Consider the following 8744-nt stretch of genomic DNA (forward strand, 5'->3'; position numbering starts at 1 on the left):
TTCAGAAATTTGTCTTTAACTGTGTGCCATTTGATTTCAACTGCCTTTTCTCATTAACAGCCCACCCCTAAGTGAGTTTTAATCATAATAATAATTCCATAGGGCAAGAGAGTCCCCTAAAGCTTCTAGATGACAGAGAAAATTGGCTCTTGTGTGTCTAGGTAAGCATTCCTTTTGGCTTCTGTATTGAGGTCAGGGAGATACTAAATCACTGTGCTTGCTGTCTCTCCCTTAGGGTCCAGCTGATGACAAAATTACGATCTGGTATGTAAGAGAATTCAGGCTTGTGCTGGCATGAGAGAAGGAGCTGGGAAAGGCACAGTAGGGCTGATTATTTCAGTGGTTGTGCCACTTTTCATCATCCACAGATAGAAATACACAGTGACCTATATAGTGGCCACAGATAGTGACCTACATAGTAGTCATATCCAAGTGTAAAACATGAAGTAAAAACATACAGATTGGGAGGCAAACTCAGTAATTGTAGAGACTGTCCCTGCTACATGTTGAAAGAATTGAGCTGGCAAAGGGTCCTGAAAAAATACTATTTGTAAGGGAAAGCTTTGGTTGTAGGTCTGAGTCTCCCGTTAGTGGCATTTCTTCTCGCAGCCTTAGCAGTTGTTTAGCTAACAGCTGTACTTTTGCCATCTTCATGTAAGTCTATGGCTCCTTTGGCAGTTATTTAAGTCCATAGGTCAGTGGGGAGGGAGTAGCATTTACCTGAACTTTTTCTCAGCCAGAATAATATGCTAGAAAATCAGAGAGCTTTTTAGTGTAAGCTGAATATACTGATACCAAATCAGATTGCCAGTGAAGAAGGGAAAATTCATCCTGTGCAACTGGGGACCTGACATATTTGTCAAATCATGTCTTTGCCGTTTCCTCCCAAAATGATAATGTATCCTGAGAACATCTGCAGTTGAGAGAGAGAATATGCTGGGGAACACTAACAAAAGCAGTAATTTACAAGCAGTTACACAAATGTAAAAGGTATGTATATACAATAATTAAAGATTCAAAAATGAAGCTGCTAGTTAAGTATTCAGAAATGATCAGGTATTGCCCAGGAAGTTAAGTGAGCATTTGTAAAGCTCTGCAGTGTTTTGTTTTTCTAAATTTTTTTTTAATCTCCTATTGAGATGCCAATTTATTTCAGCTTTGAAGTGCTCCAAGAACTTGCATAAGGCATTTCTACTGCATTCTCGTACTTTCCACCGCCTCAGGCAACTGTACCTTCCTTCTCCCCCTGACGGCGCTATTGCCTGACGGGCTGGCAGCCGTGACAGGGCTTCAGGTACCGGCATCTGCTTGCCAAAGAACATTTGAGAAAAGCATTTAAATGAATTAAATACAAACTATCGGTTAAGCTCCTTGAGGTTTGACTGTAAACACACCCTGGAGTTCCAGTCTCTGCAGTATGGAGCAATACACTAGAAACCAGGAATGGAAAGCTTATGTGGGGGCAAGCAATACCAGTTTGCCCTCACTCTGTGCAAGGCAAATGCACTACCCAAACAGCAAAACTCTAAGGAATTCCTTATTTTAATGTATGGATTTGAATGCAGAATGTGCATTTTCAGTTTACTTTTTTGCTGTCGCGTGTCTGCCCAGTTTTGATGCTAATCAGTCCAAGCTGAGAAATAAGCTGGGTTATTAAGATGGATGTTACTATTACAAAAGTTGCATTAGATGGAAAACATCTTGGGAAATGAGAAGTCCTTTTCCATTGAGAAACAGCTTGATTCTGGACGGAGTATAAATTCTGTTCATCCCACTTGTAATCCATGTCAGAATAGTTACCTGGAAGCATGCTTTGTTTTTTTCCCTTTTGCTGGTATCTCTGCATGGGGCCCTAAAGTCACTGCATCACTGTGTCACTAGGTTGAAATGAACTGTCCTTCCCAGTTCCTCAAATCATTTTTCTTGTTTAACCTTTTCTTGAATATCTTGTTTTCTTCAGGTGTCTCTGCTGGAAAGTGGTTTTTTCTTCATTTCTTTTGAATAAGTAGGAAAATAAAACACTTGTTATTTTAAAACTGTAGATAAGCTCTGAGTAACTTTCTAAGGCATCATGTATTGTCTTCTGGTTTTATTCTATGAATGTGCACTATAACAGAAGCTACATGATGTCCAAATGTAATTGAAGAAATGGTTTCATTATGTAGAATGAATGAGATTTAAAAATCTAATGCATAGATTGCTGGTGATGAATTTTAAAGGGTCTAATAATATTTTGCCAGATTGTAATGAAAAATGTGTCAATATATTGGGTTATGTCAGCAAAAAAAGACAGAGGATTAGTTGGGATGTTCCTCTGCTGTTTTGCTTATTTGCAATGAATCCCAGTTGTCACTTTTTGCTTCATTTCTATGTTTTGAGAAATCTGTTTAATACATTGCTGCCAGCTGAGGTGCTTTCTTAACTGACTCCTCACCTCTGATTTTCTCCTGGTTTATACCATTATGTCTGTGTCCACGGATGCTTTGTTCAGTCCTTCCACTCTGGATGCATTTTCTCTTTTGAGTTTGCAGCCACTGTGCAGTTGTCCTCTAGTTAAATCTCTCTGCATGCATATTTGAGGCTGTAAGGCAGCCTTTTGGGGGTCTTTTTTTCAGCTGGGTTTTTCTGTTCCATGGAAGGGATGTGTAACTGCTCACTTCCATGAAGAGGGTGGCTGTTCTCCTGTGCCAGCTGCATGAAATTCTAGGCTAGCTGCTGCCAGAAACGTTTCACTGTGATCATGCCACCACAATCTACCACATCATTATGGAATGGTTGCTTGCTTATAGAAGAACATACTCCAAAATGCTTTGAATGTTCATGATGGCATAGTCCTGAACCTGCCACTCTCCAAGGTTAGGAGGACAGAATATGAAAGACAGGACTTAGTAAATTCTCAGTGTGAGCTTTCTAAAGGTACCAGGAACAAAAATATAATAAATCTGAAGGCCTTTGCCTTTCTGTGCCTGAGGCAGATTTTTGTGAGTGCCTTGGGGAACAGTGGCAAAGCCAAGAGGATAGAGCAATAGAACTTGTCTGGAGCCATAGCTGTGTGTCAGAGCTGTAGGTGTTCCAGCTAATGTGTGTAGCCAGGAGCTCCTGTCAGTATAACACATGCTTCAGCAGCGTCAGGACTCTTGGAAATCCCCAGGATTTTCAAGACACACAGGAATTGTCTTTACATTCCTACCTGAAGACAATTTATACTGTTTCTAGCTTGGAGATGCATGCAATCAGTCTGAAGTCTGACAAACTACTTAAAAAACTGGATGGAAGTTGAGAAAACTGAAACCCAGGAGGAAAAGTCTAATACTGCATCATTTCATAAACAGCTGAAGGAATGAAGCCTGGTCTACAGATCAGTGTCCCTGAAGATTTCCTCATACTTGAGTTATTTAAAAGTGACCTCCCTTTTACAGATTTTCTGGTGTTTTAATCTTTGAGGCTTTTTCTTGGCTGGAACACTTTGGAAATACTGTCTTCTTCCCCTCGGTTCCCACTTATCTCTCTTCATGCAACTTGCAGGAACTCCTGAACATCTGAGACTTCTTTTGGTATATTTGTTTGAAGTCAACCAGCACATTAAATATTTACTAGAGGAATGACAGAGATTGCATCATTAATGTTTATGCTTTAGCTAATTACCTCTGGGAATATGATGTAAATAGTCCTCCTAAGAAATCTGCAGAAACTGTACTTGTTACTACAAATGCAGTAACCTCTGGGTCAATTCATCCATTCAACATTTAATGAACTTTGAAAGAGGTGAAGAAAGCAATACTTTTAGTGAGATGATGGATCAGAGTTTCAAGTGTGCATCTATAGATACCAAATCTCCTTTTAGCTTTTAACTTTATTAGCTAAGTCTAATATAAACATTGAAGATGGGAGAGACAAAAGAAAGATGGAGCTATCCAAAGGCACAAAACAAGATGACCTGGGTGATCCTGGGTGTAAGTATCAAGGCTTTAACTAATCAGGGGTTTTCATTGTTGCTGTTGCTTCTGCTGGAAAGTTGTTAATCATTTCCTGTCCTTCTGGTTTTTCATAATGACTTAATGTCCTTGTCAAATTCATAGAATTTGAGCCAGTAGTGTGGTTTTATTTGTTAGACAGGAAGAAAAAGGAACTTAAACAGTAATCAGCAACTTTATTTTTATTTTTTAAAAATACTCATTTTGTATTCTCTGCTCAGCTGTTGTTAAGAAGCATGCTAGAAGAGGGAATGCAGACTGCTCTCCATTCTGGCTGGGCTGCCTGCATTGCTGGCTTCCTTTTCAGCTAATGCAGCTTGACTGTTTCTGGACTATAAGCAAAGTCCTGTGGGCTGTGCCAGGCAGCTCTCCCAGCTCCTCAGGACTAGCTCAGTACGTCTGCACAGTGGTGCCTGGTGTGGGGGAGTTGTACTGTGATGCATGAACTAAAGGCCACACCACTGAGATGCTGTGAAGGTAATGGCAAAATACAGGCTAAGGGCAAAAAAAACCCCTTCCTGTTCTCTGCTGAAAGCTGGTCTATGACTTTCGGTAGGCTGGAACTCTGCTGCGTGTTTTCTCAGTGCAAGCCTGGAGGAGCCCTATCTATCTGGCATACTACAGTGCTGTTGTCAGGGCTGAGCTGAAATTCCATGAATAGCATGAGCTGGCACAAGCTGATGGTTCTGCTGAGGGAGGTGGCTCTGCTGCCCTCTCCTCCCTCCTTCCCTCCCTGCAGATATTTCTGCAGCTCTGCAGAAATGTCTGCATGGGTAAGCTAAAGCAGCACTGGGCATGGGCCCAGGCAGTCACACACTCCCTATTCATCCTGCATGTTGTGGTGCATCCATGGCACAGCTGTGGGCTGGTCTGCACCCTTCTCTGTCACACCCTGGGTCACAGAGGCCAGTGACTGTGTCCTGCTGACAGTTTGGATGTAGCTCTGTTGATGGCAGTAAGGGAGTTTAGCTGTATGGATACAAGCTGTTCTTTGCAATATGTGAATATGAAAAGTAACTCTGGTATCATATCCTTGTTCTTTAAATTTTGATAAGCTGCTTGTGGCTAGTTGCTTATCCTTGGATGCACATAAGTGGTTTTTTTTTTACTCCTGCGTCTCTCTGCTGCACCAAAAAGTAAGTAACAGAAATATGAGAGCATTTGAAAACCTGTTTCATGAAGTGCTATATCTTGTTTTTGTGTTCCATCCAAGCATCTTTGTACATTCAAGTACCATCTGAAACAGGAAGAACACAAACACTGAACAGTAATCCCAATGTCAACTGAGTTTGACACCTGATGTCAAATCAGAAGCTGCAGACTTTGCTCCCTTATAACCAGTGTCAGGACCTGAGATCTGCTTGATAAAGCTGAGAAGCAAACATGTTCTTCTAGGGTTGAAACCATACCAGATTTTGTACTTATAAGAGTCCACTTGTTTTTAAATCAGGCTTTCCTCCAGGATGTTGGAGCAGAGTCTCTCTGGAGGAAAAGAGCAGAAAGGTCTCCTGGAAAGACTGCTTTTGTTATATACAGAGGCCAAATTTTTGCACATGCTGTGTGGGACTTTCTTCTGAAAGTTCTCTGCATAACCTCTGCTTCAGAGTAGGTCTTAGTCAGCAGAACTGATTTCTTAATGAAAATGAATGGTCAGATTTCCTGTTGCTTGTGTACTCCAAATACACTGCTCTCCTTTTTCCTCAGAACTGCAGACTTCACCTCTTTCTGTATAATTATTGCCTTTTACCTAGTCATTCTTTTATTGTTGCTGTATGGAAGCATGGACGTAGAGCTCTTAACCTCTCCATTAGGACTCCGTTCAAGCTAAAAATGGATCTGGTTTTGTAAGATAAAATCATGGAGAAGTTATATTTTATGCTGAGATAATTTTGTACTGTTTTGTTTCAGAGTCTGCTCTTGACATCTAGGCTTCCTTTTAGCCTAGCAAAGGTCTTACAGCATGTCTATTTTCTTCATTCTTCTTTTCACAAACTAAAATAGCCTAGTGGTGCAGACATTGTCAGCATTACCTTTGTTCCTTCTTTATACTTGTATTTTACACAATAATCTCCAGGAAACAATCCTATTCCTGGAAATTCATCACATTCCATCCAGTTGTGTGGCCTCTCTGATGGTGTTTTTCAGCTGCTTTAAGTGATTCAGTGGAACTTCAATTTGTGTTTGAGATTCCTGGAAGGTTTGTCACATACAGTGCTCTAAAACCACAATGCAGAAGAGGAAGGCAGGCAAAGAAAAATGCACAGTCTCTTAAATTATTATTAACCAGTCTATAGGGGAAGTTGTTTGAAGCATTGAGTCTTAATGTCTCAAGTGTAGGTCTATAACCAGCCTCCTGCTGAACAGTCAGTGTACCACATCCATTTCAACCAACAGCTAGACCAAAACAGCTTGCATAGATGTTTCATCCCCTTATATTTGTGCTATAGTAAACAACCCTATCTCTTATCTCAGCTGCACGAGGGCTTGTTTTATGTATGTATATGGAAGGACATGTTGCCTTAATTCTGAATTGTGTGATAGTTGTTCATATTGATAGAAAGTTTTGGCAATGCAGCCTGGACTGCTTGGACAAGTCTGCAAATCACATCCAGCAGAAACACCTCCAGCTGTGAGAAGGGAAGACTGGAGCCCTCAGACTATCATATTTTATCTGTGTGAATGGCTCACAGCCACAACATGGAGAATACAAAAGCACTTCTAGAAATAATGATAGAGACTTTTAACTGTGAAGTCACTGACTTGGCTGAATTTGGTGTAGTCCCAGGGGAGACCAAACCAATTGAGGAAAGGTGAGAGTAAAAATGAAAATATCAGGTGTATGTGTATGAGGCCTGAATAGGCATGACATTGGACTGACAATTAGTGCAGGCCACAGATTGCTATTATTTATGCCCCCTCATCAGAAAAGCTTTTTCCAAACAGCCCTCCCAAGCACTGTGATGGAATATGTGGTCTTTTCCCATGGAAGAAGAGGGAAGTAGCCAGACCTGAAATTGTAAAGTATCAAAAAGGGTTTTTTTAGTGGGATTTTTTTCCGATAGTTTGATTCAAATTGATTCCTGGTGAACTGCAAGGAGCAAATACATGACTGAAAAACAAGAGTGAAAAAAAACCCCTTTACCTGTGAGCACTGAAATGGAGGCAAGTCTGAGCACAGCAGGCATGATTGCAGTGGGGTCAGATGCATTCCACGTTAAGTGGCTGACGAACATGCAGGAAGCACAGTGCAGGATCCACGCCGACATCCGCTGGCGGAAGTGGAGCTGGCCTGGATCTGTGTCCTGGATAAGCAGTGAGACATGAACTCGTTCATCCCCAGCGTGGGCCTTGTCTCATGATGCAGGAAATGCTGGGAGCTGTCTGCTGCCATCAATTCCCTCCTGAGAGAAAGAATGACAGCAGTGCAGAATGAGACTGATGTGCCGTTCGTTCCACCACACCTGTCCCACGGCAGCAGTGTGGCCATGGACTGTGCTGTCACACCAGCAGGAACACTTACACCAGCACATGCTTTCACTGCTGACTGGCTCAGTCATGCTTAGCACTATAAATCCAGAAATACTATTAGTTTGATCTGACCAGCTCTACTCTCTTAGGAATCTCACAACTCTTAAAGCTACTGAGCTTACACAGAAGCCACCAACACATTTTGTTCCTTATTAGCTATGTCTGTATCAGCTAACCCCCTGTGCAGGTAACTTATGGACTAGCTCATCCCTAATCCCCTGAGATTTCCTCTCCTGCTAATCAAAAGGAATTTCAGGGAATTGTTTAGATGTGTGGTGTTTTTTCAGTGTTGTTCTGTTCCAGCAATTAACACAAAACATTGCTTAAGTTTAGGCAGCCAAGACTGCTGCTGTATTTTAGTGCTTTCTAATTTTGAGAATCTATTCTAATCCTTACCCTTTCCCAGCTAACAAGCATACCATATGTCTGATTACTCAGGTTCCCATGCAAAATAGGAAATTAAAAATTCCAGATGATTAACAAACATTTCTTCTTGTTTATTTTGAGATGGCTGTTTTAAAATACCATGAAAAAAATGTAGAGACTTCTTTCTCAAACATTTACTTTATCGTTTAGATGTGTAAAAGATATTCCTTAAGAATGTGCTGTTTGTGCTTTTTAGAATATGATTTATTGACACAGGTTTGCCACCAGTAAAAGATCTACAATTAACTGTTTAAAGACAGTGGACAGAAAGGTGGGTAATTCCATGGTAGAATTTTGGAGATGGGGAACTAGGCATAGACATTCTAAGCTGGTTTAATGACAGTGAAAGACTTGAATCCTCTTCAAAACATCCAAGCCCAAAGCATGATGCAAGTTGGACCACCACTGACAGCCTGTTATCTCTTTGCAGGATGTCAGCCAGGGGAGCAGGTCACGTAGCCAGTGACTCTGTCCAGTACAGCACGGAGCCAAGATACTGGTCAGGAAGAGCTCTCTGCTCTGGCAAGTAGACTCCCCTAAAAGTAGAGCTTCTTTGTACTAACGTAGAGATTCTGTACGTGAGTTCGGTTATGAGCAGACTAATTTGGTGAGAGGAAGAAAGCTGTTGAGAAAACCAAACACTTGAATTAAGCCATCTCTCAGTGAGTGCTTCAATGAGGGGAAGAGATGGTTCCCACGCAGAAGAAAGCCTGAATGTACGTCTGATCCAGGTACAGCATTTCAGTAGAGAACACCAGAGGGGGAAAGCTGGGAGACAGCACTGGGGCAGCCTCGGCTGCCAGCTGAGGAGAACAA

This window comes from Catharus ustulatus, chromosome 9, assembly GCF_009819885.2.
Source record: "Catharus ustulatus isolate bCatUst1 chromosome 9, bCatUst1.pri.v2, whole genome shotgun sequence".
Taxonomy (NCBI): Eukaryota; Metazoa; Chordata; class Aves; order Passeriformes; family Turdidae; genus Catharus; species Catharus ustulatus.